Source organism: Thamnophis elegans, chromosome 5 (assembly GCF_009769535.1).
Source record: "Thamnophis elegans isolate rThaEle1 chromosome 5, rThaEle1.pri, whole genome shotgun sequence".
NCBI classification, from domain to species: domain Eukaryota; kingdom Metazoa; phylum Chordata; class Lepidosauria; order Squamata; family Colubridae; genus Thamnophis; species Thamnophis elegans.
The window spans coordinates 13,184,785-13,196,463 of NC_045545.1; positions in this window are offsets into that span (position 1 = coordinate 13,184,785).

The following is an 11,679-nucleotide window of genomic DNA, read 5'->3' on the forward strand; positions in this document are numbered from 1 at the left end:
AAAAAAGGACACAACATGCACGCGTTCTTAATGGGGCTGAAGGTCAATCAAGATCAGCAGCCCCAGGCCTGCCGGAACAGCCAGGTCTTAACAGACTTTTGGAAGGCCGAGAGAGTGGGGAGGGTCCGGATCTCAGGGGGTAGATCGTTCCAGAGGCCCGGGGCAGCTACAGAGAAGGCCCTCCCCAGACGACATTGTGCAGTCAATGGTACCCGGAGGAGGCCAGCCCTATGCGATCTTATTGGGCGCTGGGAGGTATGTTGCAGGAGGCGGTCACGGAGATATCCAGGTCCTAAGTCATGTAGGGCTTTAAAGGTAATAACCAGCACCTTGAAGCGTGTTCAGAGACCAATAGGGAGCCAGTGCAGTTCACGGAGGATAGGTGTAACATGGGTGTATCTAGGTGCACCCAATATCGCTTGCGCGGCTTCATTCTGGACCAATTGTAGTCTCCGAACACTTTTCAAGGGCAGCCCCATGTAGAGTGCATTACAGTAGTTGAGTCTTGAGGTGACGAGGGCATGAGTGACCATTTGGAGTGCCTCCCGGTCCAACATACAAATACACAAACAGTAGGTATTGGTATATGTCTGCATAGAATTGTATCCTAAGAGAACTTCATGAAGGAATTCCCATATATTTTATATAATCTTTGGCTGCAAGGCTGCATAGGATACAGGGTTCCTTAAATACATAGTAGCCAATTCAGTTTAAGTCACCTAAGAAGCATGATAGCAGCTTACACATTTTTCTACATCTGCCTTCCTTTTCTCTAAACTTTATATTTTCTAGAGATTTGAGCACACAAGACAAGCAACTGTGTCACACAGATGAGTCCTAAATGTGTGGAGATTTTCTAAAATACGGTTTTGCTGCATGAAACTAGTGAGCTGATTAAAGTTTAATAACTCCTAAAGAATGAAACCACCATCTTGCTAGAGAGATATCTTTTAAAACCCAGATCCCTATTGCAATTAGGAATCTAGCAAGTTGTGTTGTCATCAGCCAAACCATTGGTCAAACACAGTTGAAGCGAGTGGTAGCATTTGGCTGACCTTCTCTGGGCTTGGATGAATGTGGTTAGGGTTTAGATGAGAGATCAAAGGGAAATATAGGGCAGTTGGGTAGACTGGGAAGTTGAAAAAAGCTCCAGAACAAGGCATTAACAAAATCACATCAGCACAAGAAATTTGCATAATATTGATCTTGACCTAAGGGCACATTTACCTTTGGTCATCTGACATTTTAAGACTCCCTGGGCTCACTTGAATGTTAAAAGAGCCGAGGTGGCGCAGTGGTTAGGGTGCAGTACTGCAGGCCACTTCAGCTGACTGTGATCTGCAGTTCAGCGGTTCAAATCTCACCGGCTCAAGGTCGACTCAGCCTTCCATCCTTCCAAGGTGGGTGAAATGAGGACCCAGACTGTGGGGGCAAGTTGCTGACTCAATTTGCTAAAAAATCTGTAAACCGCTTAGAGAGGGCTGAAAGCCCTATAAAGCGGTATACAAGTCTAATTAATAAATAAATAATAAATAAATAAATAAAATATGAATGATAGCTATTTCTACAATATGAAACAATTTGTCTGCTACAGAGTCCAGTTCATGAGATGTATACAGTCATTTTATCCCCTTTCTTTAAGGGGAAGATCTTTAATTCAAGTTTTAAGGTTTATTACGTCATCTGGTCCTGAGTAACTGCTATTAGTAGTTTAGAGAAATTATAATGCATAGCTGAGACTTCTCATAGGGTGGATATTCCACTTTCTTTTTGTAAATTCAAAACAACAGCTTCTGTAGACTTAGATTACATGGTAAATATATGATGAAAGAACTATGCAGTACGATGAGTTGAATGCCCATCATACTAATTAATGAGAGATTTTTTTTGGCTTAATGTGTTATGATAATAAAATTATAGAAGACATATTACTGTATGTTACTGATTTTTCTCCGTCAGCAAACAAATAGTTTTCTACATGGTCTATATTTGTAGAAGGACAAGCACAGCTTGTGGGTGGAGTCAAGGAAGGAATCAGCCTAGAGTTGTTATGTTCCCCACAAGCTGTGTAAGTCCAACCCCTTTTGAATTCTGCTAACTCTTTTCTACGCCAATTTAGTGCTGACCATCAGTTGACTGGATTCTTATGTATAGCATGAGCAATAAATCAGCTTAATTAGAACTTAATGTGTGTTCCTGATTCTTCATGTCTGACACATCTACCCAGATAGCAGAAGATGACAGGAAAATTTTGCAGAGTGGTGAAAGCAATTAGTGGCTAGTGAAGTTAAATGCTGGTTTTTTTCAGAATTGCACTTTATTTAAATTTATAGAGCCATGTTAGTCTGCTCAGTCAACAGTATTGGACTTTAACTCTGGGTTAAACTGTTTATTGGTTTAGCACAAGGCTGGACTACACCACTGGACTGGTAGAACCAACTCCCTTGGGTGTCTTTAGAATAGCTAAAACAAAGGAATTTGGAAGTCAGCATTTCTTACATATATAAAGGAAGAAACTGAAATCCTAAAAAGTGTCCTTTTTCTCCAAAAAACTTTATTCAACTTGAGACAAAAGGATATAGAAGAATAGCCATAGGGAGGTGTTGTGGTCCAGCAGGAGCCGTTGGAGCTGCCACCAGACTCTGACAGCGAGGGGGCCTATGAGTCAGCTTTGGAGGATGTGGAGGACCCTGGACAGGGTTCCGACTCCGAGCAGGGCGCAGAGAGGCTGGTTGGCCACCAGGAGATGCCTGAACCTTGGACCAGTGGGAAGGAGACAAGGGAGTGTGATCTGGATGTCAGCAGTGGGGAGGAGCCAAGGGAGTTGTTCCTAGATGCCCGGCACCGGAGAGCTAATAGGCGTAAGGAACAATTACGCAATTACAGGAAGTAATTGCACTCAGCTGGTGGTCATTAGGTTCCTCTCCAGACTATAAAAGGACAGCTTGTGCACACGCCCCTTTTGCAGAAGTCAACGCAGGAACTAATGTGGGAGAACATTATAGTGAGCTTGGCAGGCTGGATTGCTGCCACGGCTTATCTATGCTGGATTGTACCGGGTTGCTGCTAAGGACCTGTCTGTCTGTTAATTAAATGACATAACTTATCTTTGGCTCAGAGTGTGTTGGTGTGGGACGAGGGGGGTCAGAACAGGAAGGAATCTAGAATTAACCAATGACAATGTCTATTTCTGCTTTTAAAAACCATTTATTCTCATTTTGATCCTGAGAATCCAATACTTTTGGGGCATATTATACTGTAACTACATCCCTCTGTGGGAAAGAAAAGGATAGCAGTGAAAAGTGAGTTCTATATTTGCTTTCCTGCTTGTACAAGTTATACTATGTTGATACATGAGCTGTAGTTTACATTCTATCATGTGTCCATTCACTAGAAGAATTGGTGTGATCGACAGCCTTCATTGGCAGAGGTGTGTGTGGGGGTAAAATAGTGTAGTTTTAGCATAAAGGCAGAGCAATCTGATAACAGAGCAAAATAGGGATGACACTGAAGAGTTTCCTTGAGATGTTTGCATCATCATGAAATGCGAATCAGAAATAACTATGACAGGTGAATGAAAAGAGGAGGGGAAAAAAGTATATTGCAAAAAACAAAAGCAACATTAATAATTCAAGTAAATAAACTTCACAGCACAGAAATAAAACATTGCTGTCAAGGTGATGGAGAATCGTTCCTCAGAGACAAAGAGGAATGTGGAGAGGTTTAACGTTGTCCTTTCCCCCAACAAAGGCTTTTTATTTCCCTAATTTCACTACTGCTTATATTATCCTGCCTCCTATCCGCAACACGGAAAATGTGGTTTACTGCTGTTCATAATCTGGCCTTGCTAAAATGAGTGGGATTTCTATTGCAGTAAATAAAGTTGATTGCTGTGTTAAGATGCTAACAGCATGCTTATTGCAAAGTAACTTTCCCTCTTTTTACCTAATATGCCTTTGCACATCTATATTTAATGTGCACGCAACCACCACTTCCTTTCTATTGCTATCTTAACTCATAGGAATGGCCTTCAGATTTATTCCGTCTCCAAAGCTCACTTTTAAAATGGAATTTGCCATTAACATTTGGTGACACAAATTCTTAATATGAGAAGCCAAATTGCTGGGGTATTTTTTTTCCCCACCCAGAAAGATTGCTACTGGGTTCCTGGTTTCAGAGAAGAAGGAACTTTCCCTCCAAGTTATTGGGGAAATTACTTCCATACTGCGAGCGGCAGATGTTGGTGAAATAGGTAGTTCGTGTGGGGAGAAGGAATTCCACAATTTTGGTCTTGATTGATTTGATTGATTTATTACATTTATATGCCGCCCTTTTCCCCAAAGGGGACTCAGGGCGGCTCACAATTCAATCAGGGAAGGGGGTACAGACAGGGGGATAAAAAAGACGAGACATAACAATACAAAATTAAAAACACACAACAATCATACCATTCGAGAAGGGGAGCAAAAACTCTTTAGCCCCAGGCCTGTCGGAACAGCCAGGTTTTAAGGGCTTTGCGGAAGGCCTGGAGGGTGGTGAGGGTTCGAATCTCCACGGGGAGCTCGTTCCAGCCACAGAGAAGGCTCTCCTCCGGGTAGTCGCCAGTCGGCATTGGCCGGTGGATGGAACTCGGAGGAGGCCTAATCTGTGGGATCTGATCGGTCTATTGGAGGTAATTGGCAGCAGGCGGTCTCTCAAGTACCCAGGTCCAATACCATGAAGGGCTTTATAAGTGACGACTAGCGCCTTGAAGCGTATCCGAAGACCAATAGGCAGCCAGTGCAGCTCGCGGAGGATAGGTGTTACGTGGGTGAACCGAGGTGCACCCACAATCGCTCGTGCGGCTGCATTCTGGACAAGCTGAAGTCTCTGAATACTCTTCAAGGGCTGCCCCATGTAGAGCATGTTGCAGTAGTCCAGTCTAGAGGTCACAAGGGCACGAGTGACTGTTGTGAGGGCCTCCCGGTTCAGGTAGGGACGCAACTGGTGCACCAGGCGAACCTGGGCAAATGCCCCCCTGGTCACAGCCAACAAGTGGTGTTCGAGAGTCAGCTGTGGGTCCAGGAGGACTCCCAAATTGTGAACCCTGTCTGAGGGGCGTACTGTTTGACCCCCCAGCCTGAGAGATGGAAAACTTGGCCAATTAGTGGGAGGGAAACACAGTCTTAGTACATATAAAGAGAAAATAAATTAACTCTTGTGCCTGGGACTACAATCTGGGTGTCAGGGGTCTTGGCAAATGTTAGGAGATGCCACAATGGTTATAAATGTGAGGACAGATTGTAAGTAATTTTTTTTCAGTTGTATTTGTAACTTTGAATGATCAGTAAATGAAAGGTTGTAACTCAAGGACTACCTGTAGCGCTAGCTATAGGTTAAGTCAGGGGTAGTCAACCTTTTTATACCTACCTGTTCTGACCCCCCTTCTCCGTCCAGGAACGAAAGCCGAAACCAATGTAAATGAGAAGGTTTCTTTTAATCAGTCCAGACTCTCGTTGCCTGCAAGCCACATAAACAAAGAGATAAGCACTCTGGCAGCAAGTCCTACAAAACTTGGCAGCAATGCAAACAAACTCTGGCAGCAATGCAGCCTGCCAAGTTTGTTTCTTGTTAGTCCTTAACGGCGTGCATCCCGGAACAACTCACAGGTGTTTTCTGGATCACTCACTCTTGTCTCCTCCCCACTGATCCAAGGTTCAGACGCCACCTGGTGGCCAACCAGTCTCTCCTCGCCCTGCTCGGAGTCGGCACCCTGTCCAGGGTCCTCCACCTCCTCCAGGGCCGACTCATAAGACCCCTCGCTGTCGGAGTCTGGTGGCAGCTCCAACGGCTCCTGCCGGCCACAACACCTACCGCCCACTTTTGTATCTCTGTTAGTAGTAAAATTTTCTAACCGCCCACCAGTTCCACAGTAATGGTGATTCATAAAGTAGGGAAGTAACTTTACTTTATAAAATTTATAAAGCAGAGTTACAGCAAACCCCTACCACCCACCATGAAAGCTGGAACGCCCACTAGTGGGCAGTAGGGACCAGGTTGACTACCACTGGGTTAAGTGGTATAGGAAATGTGTAATTTTGGTAGCCACACTTTTATGTAACATTACCTCCACTTGTGAAGAGGTTCAAATCACAGGCCATAGAAACTTTTCAAAGACTTCAAGAGCAAAGTTGTATCTACCATAGGGAGAGACAGTCCTCCTGCGTATAACTAGAGGAAGAATGTCTTCATTGTAGGCCAAGAATTTTTTTCTCCACATTTAAAGGGCAATTGTTTTATAACTATTGCAACCTATACAAAACATGTATATGCAAATGATTAATTGGGGCCACCATTCAGTAGATTAAATGGCTGACTGATTAATTAGGATTTATATTCATTTTACCAAGATCGTGTTTTGGTTGCTTGCAGTTTTTAAATGATGAATTTCACCGATCAGTTCAAATAAAAAAGAACTAAATAAAGCGTTTTCTTGTAAGAATCTTTACAAATGCTGAAAGTTTTTCTGTTGCTCATTTAAGATATGACAAAAATCATTTTACTATTCTTTAATTTTGTTCTATATTGTGCAATGTTCATATATTGGCTTTTGCCTTAATATGGCAAGAACTGAATCAGAATTCGGATTGTGCATCTGCCTCTTTGTTCTTCCCATATTGTGAATAAAAAAAACAAATTTGGATATTTTTCATTATAATTCACGTTTTTCACCTTTTGTCAACCACGGTTAACCATATTGAAACAAATCAAACAATTAAGGCTTTTCTGAAATTGACAGACTACACTGGCTAAAGCATTAATCATAACTTCTATGTATAGTGAAAAATAAAAATGGAAAACTTGTAGTATGTGTGAAAAAAGAATCTCCAAGTTTCACTAGTGTTCCAGTTTATTAAGCCGAGATAAAATGAAACAGCCTCTCCTACTTCAGGTATCTAAACAATAACATCATCATCATCATCATCATCATCATCATCATCGTCGTCGTCGTCGTCATCGTCGTCAACAACAACACCCTTCATCCTTGCAGTGACATTGACAGACTCTACCTACCAAGGCAAATAGGTGGACGTGGAATGTTGCAACTACATCAAATAGTTGAAGAAGAAAAAAGGGCTTTGGAAGAATATCTGAAGGACATCGAAGAAGATGCACTGAAGTTTATATGCCAGGAAGGCTTGCTGACTACTGGAGAGACCAAACTGGTGTACAAGAAAGACCAAATGAAGAACAGAATTGAGGCATGGGAAGACAAAGCGCTACATGGCCAGTACATTTTTTAAAAAAATAGCAAGGAAAACAGATAATAACAAGACCTGGAAACGGCTAAGAGCAGGAAAGTTAAAGAAAGAGACTGAGGAATTAATTCTGGCTGTACAAGACCAAGCCTTAAGGACAAATGTATACAAAACCAGAATTGAAAAGACAGCAACAGACAATACATGCCGTCTATGCAAAGAAGCTGAAGAAACAGTGGACCACCTGGTAAGCTGCTGCAAGAAGACTGCACAAACTGACTACAAGCAGCAGCATGTCAAAGTAGCAACAATGGTGCATTGGAAAATCTGCAAGAAATACAATTTGCCTATAAGCAAGAACTGGCAGGACCATAAAAAAGAAAAAGCTAATTACCAATAGTAATAGGCGCATTGAAGAAGGAAGGAGAGGAGAGGAGAGGAGGAAGGAAGTAGAGAAGGGAGGGAAGAAGGAAGGGAAAGGAGAGGAGGATGGAAAGGAGAGAAAGAGAAGGAGAGATAGTAGGAAAGGAAGAGGAAGAGTGGAGAAGAGGTAAGGGAAGAAGAAATTTAAGGAGAGGTGGGTGGAAGGGAGAGAAAGAGAAGTAGAGGAGGGAGGATAGGAGAGAAAGAGAAGGAGAGAGGGTAGGAAGGGGAAGAGGGTAAGAGTAGGGAAGAGGTAAGGGAAGAAGGAAGGAGAAGGAGAAGAGGAAGGAAGTAGAGAAGGGAGGGAAGAAGGAAGGGAAAGGAGAGGAGGGTGGAAAGGAGAGAAAGAGAAGGAGAGAGAGTAGGAAAGGAAGAGGAAGAGTGGAGGAGAGGTAAGGGAAGAAGAAAGGTAAGGAGAGGTGGGTGGAAGGGAGAGAAAGAGAAGGAGAGGAGGGAGGATGGGAGAGAAAGAGAAGGAGAGAGGGTAGGAAGGGGAAGAAAGAGGGTAAGAGTAGGGGAGAGGTAAGGGAAGAAAAAAGGGGAAGGAGAGGAGGAAGGAAGGAAGTAAAGGAAGGGAGAGAGAAAAGAAAAGAAAGAGAAAATAACGTGGTGTCATAACAGGCACTAGGGATGGTAAACAAAACAATCCAAATTGTACCTTATAATCTTTTAAATGGAATAACAATAGTATAGGAATGGCAAAGAAAAAGAATAACCATGTGAATGTATACCTCGAATTGTATGTAAGAGAATAAATGACAGTAAGAATATGTAGCACAATATAGGTAAACAATACTTGGTTATAAATAGCTAAGTATAAATAAATATAGAATTGTACATAAAAATGGATAACGAATAAGGAGACCATGAATGCAAGACAGAAATGTATAGAAGGGAAAACACTAACTGCAAAGAAACCGATTCGGAACTGCTGTATGATATATGGTGGAACTTCTTGTTCCTATGTTGTCTTAAGTCTTGTGTTTGTTTTTGTTGATGTGTTTAAAATAAAAATTTATAAAAAAGCCAAAAAAAAAAAAAATAGGCGCATTGAGTGCAGTCATAAAACAGCTAGAGCACCACTTGAACACCAGAGGCATTGACAAATTTGCCATCAATCAATTGCAGAAGGCGGCTTTACTTGGGAATGCTTCCATGCCATGACATCTGTAACACCATCAAATATCCAAATTTGCCTATCCCAGGTCCTTTGTAAGGACTCCATAGGTAGATAAAAATTCCAAAATCTGAACATCTGACTGACAGTGTGATGATTAACAACAACAACAATAATTGACTATGCAACAAACCATAATTAACTAGTGAACTAGATCCTTGAATTTCTGCTTTGATTTTATTTAAACTTTGTATATTCTCTGCAGTCTGTAATCAGGGCTAAAAAGGCAATTTTTTCCAGTATTTTCAGGTGACAGAGTTCATACTTAATGAAATTCATTAGCTTTCCTGCAATTAGCTAAAACCACAAGAAGAAGAACAATTTATACATTGGCACAAACCAGAAGATTCTTATGTTTATAAATATTCCTCTATGGAGAGAACTGTGTGTGTTAGAATAATTATACATTAGTGCTTCTGTCTCGTTGAGTGAAGGTTACATTCATTCTGTGTCTTTTTTTCCCCACTAGAGACTTTTTAAAAAAATAAGCAAACACTTAGTTTTAAAGGAAAAAGTTTATTTAGCAAGATAATTTACCTGTGTGTCTTTGGAGAGCCTGTTACACATTCAAACCTTGGACAGATGGCAAATTATATGGATTCAACGTGTGATCTCAGCTGATTGGCATCTTTTGCCATTCCCCAATGAGGAACATTTCTAAATCTAATTAATCAAAACGAGGGTAAAGTGTTGTGAAATAAATGCTTCTATAAGGTCATTTTCAAGAGTCACCATGTAACTATCCAATCTAGTATGTTCTTGCCAGGGTAGCAGACAATTTGGAAATGTCACAGTATTTAGATTTATGGCATGGTGGTTCTCCTGATAATTCATAACATCAGGGCTGAATTAGCCACTGAGTTGAGTATGCTATAGTATAAGTTACCAGTCAAGTCAAGGTCCCTACTGAACTGTAGTAATCTGATGGTAACCTTTCAGCAAGCATAAATTATGCTGGTTGCTGTGAGATTCCTTAAAAGCTCAGACTTTTGGTGATGTATGTGTATATTTTAATTAATATTTTAATTAAAGGAGCTAGATGGGATGTACAATTATAACATTAGTTTCTTTCTAATAATGCAGGATTTTTGCAGTCATTCAATGAAATAAGTTTTATAAGCTTGTACTTGTACTTGACGCCTCTTCACCCATCGTGGGTATAAGCGACTTCCATGGAAATTTGACGCCACTGTTTTCGGTCCTGGGCTAGGGTTGTCAGGTGGTGCAGCCAGTCGCTATTATATGATTTTCGGCTAAGATTGAATGGGCGCATGACTATATCTTCGGCTTTCCGTTTGAAGTGACGCAGAGTGGTTAGACGAACACCTCCTTTTGGCCGTTTCGGTTTGGAATGGATACGGCGATCCATGGAAGCTGTTTCGGCTGGATATACCCAAGGGGGCGCCAGTCCCAAGGGTCGACAGAGCCCGATTGGTGGGAACGGGGGGCACCATGTGAAGGCCGGGTTGTCGTTTGATAGCTGAGAGGCTTTGCAATAGGCGTTGCAATGTATATTTTGCGCATCAGCTATCCTTGCCCACCCGTTTTATAAGCTACTATATAACAGACCAAAAAACACCCCAGCTTTTCACAAAATAGACAATTCACTTATATTGACTTAATTGATGATGGGCAACATCTGGAGTGCAATAATGCTTTCTTATTTGGATACTGTTACAACACAACTGATTAGTTTTTGGAGTTATGCCAGATAAAATTGCTCAGACCTACTCTAAGTCGGACTTTGAATGGGCAGGTTCAGTTGAGATACTTGAGGCTCAGTCTGTGGAATGATTTGGGATGCCTTTGAGTTGGAAACACCCAAGGAAATGGACACGGCTCTCTGGACTGTTAGTTTGGCTACCTGATTGTGGCAGGAGACCTGTAGTTGGGTCTGTGTTATGATGTTGGCTTAATTGAAAGAGGGGGCAGTGCCTTTGGCTTTGAATGAGGCAATTTAATTGAATTGAATTTATTATATTTCTATGCTGCCCTATTCCCAGAAGGGACTCAGGGCGGCTCACAAACCAAGTCAGGGGGGGGGGGATACAAATAGGAAAAAAAGGACATAGACAAAACAATACCACAATTTAAAAACAATCAACAGCCACACCATTCGAGTGGGGACAAGAACTCATCAGCCCCAGGCCTGTCGGAACAGCCAAGTTTTAAGGGCTTTGCGGAAAGCTTGGAGGGTGGTGAGGGTCCGAATCTCCACAGGGAGCTCATTCCAAAGGGCTGGAGCAGCCACAGAGAAGGCCCTCCTCCGGGTGGTCACCAGTCGGCATTGGCCAGTGGATGGAATTTGGAGGAGGCCTAATCTGTGGGATCTAATCGGTCTGTTGGAGGTAATTGGCAGCAGGCGGTCTCTCAAGTACCCAGGTCCAATACCATGTAGGGCTTTATAAGTGACGACTAGCACCTTGAAGCGTATCCGAAGACCAATAGGCAGCCAGTGCAGCTCGCGGAGGATAGATGTAATGTGGGTGTACCGAGGTGCACCCACAATCCCTCGTGCGGCTGCATTCTGGACAAGCTGAAGTCTCCGAATGCTCTTCAAAGGCTGCCCCATGTAGAGCACGTTGCAGTAGTCCAGTCTTGAGGTCACAAGGGCACGAGTGACTGTTGCGAGGGCCTCCCGGTTCAGGCAATGGTACATTCCTTCCTCAAGAGGCTGTCCTTGGACCAACAATTTTAGACAATTATCGTCCTAACTCCACACTTCACTTTTTATTATCCAGATCTGTTTCAGTTAGGTTTCTGGGAGGGATTCAGTACTGAAACAACTTTTCATACATATTGATATCTGTTGTGGCCCAGCAGGAGCTGTTGGAGCTGCCA